The sequence below is a fragment of the Impatiens glandulifera genome, chromosome 6 (assembly GCF_907164915.1).
Source record: "Impatiens glandulifera chromosome 6, dImpGla2.1, whole genome shotgun sequence".
Taxonomy (NCBI): domain Eukaryota; kingdom Viridiplantae; phylum Streptophyta; class Magnoliopsida; order Ericales; family Balsaminaceae; genus Impatiens; species Impatiens glandulifera.
In genome coordinates this window covers 12,690,029-12,691,076 of record NC_061867.1, presented here as the reverse complement: position 1 = coordinate 12,691,076, position 1,048 = coordinate 12,690,029, and the positions used below count along the sequence as shown (strand labels likewise).

At 33.4% G+C, this 1,048-nt stretch overlaps 1 non-coding gene across 1 annotated transcript; it reads right to left on the bottom strand.

The window, feature by feature from the left end:
* Positions 1-441: 441 nt before the first annotated feature.
* TRNAF-AAA lies at positions 442-522 on the bottom strand. Its single transcript has one exon. It is a non-coding gene; the product is annotated as a tRNA-Phe (tRNA).
* Between the last annotated feature and the right edge of the window lie 526 nt (positions 523-1,048).

Sequence of the window (1,048 nt, the reverse complement as noted above, 5' to 3'; positions counted from 1 at the left end):
GAGAATCTTAATTAATAGTTAAGAGAGAGAAAAATGTTAATTAATGAGCTAATAGAGAAGTTGTTAATTAATAATTTAGAGAGAAAAAGTGCGTAGTTTGGAAAAATGAATAGAAAGATGGATAGTTTGGGAAAATTTGTTTGAAACATGAGTTCTAGACCTTGAAGTTTATTGTATCTTCAAAAAAAAACTTTGTCAATTTCAATACCAATACTGTTATTTTACTAGTGCAAAGAGGAAGTCACTAGACTTACACTTGCCTTATTATTGTGGGAAGTTCTGGGAGTTACGAAGGAAGCTTCGAGTCATATTGGTCGTGGGTTGGGAACGAGAATTGAACTCTATGAGATCAAATCTCCTCTCACATTTCGAATGAATTCAAGGACACATTCGAAGAAATTCTGACTACCAGTTGTAATGATTTGTGGGTTTCGAATCATGTGTCAGGAACCAGATTTGAACTGGTGACACGATGATTTTTAGTCATCTGCTCTACCAGCTGAGCTATTCTCCTATCCCGACTAATCCCGATGAATCATCATAATTTTACCAGAAGATTTGGGCTATGTCATTTAAAATGATGAGATAAAAGTTGTTGCGTTCTGTTCGGCTATGGATTGCTTATTTTCTTGGGGTTGCTAACTCAACGGTAGAGTACTCGGCTTTTAAGTGCGGTTAGAATCTTTTACATATTTCGATGAAGCGATGATTTATCCATACTATTGGTAAACTTCAGCTTCATTTCTCAAGTTCATCATAGTGATAAAGAATGGTTCTCTTGCTTGCTATTGGCTTGGACAAAAATGGTTCGAATAAACGATGCATCTTGCTACATATATAGATGATTAATGTTTTGACATTTCAAGTTAATTATTCTATCATTATTCTCTTTTCATATTAGGGACAAAAAAGTTTGTATGAATGTTATGTTTAAGAGCTTCTTATGGACTTTCATTGATTGTCATTTGACATTTCACTTATTGATTTGAAGATTCTTTTCACAAAATTTAAGGTCTTGTTCGGTTATGAGTTTTAAAAAAATCAAGAG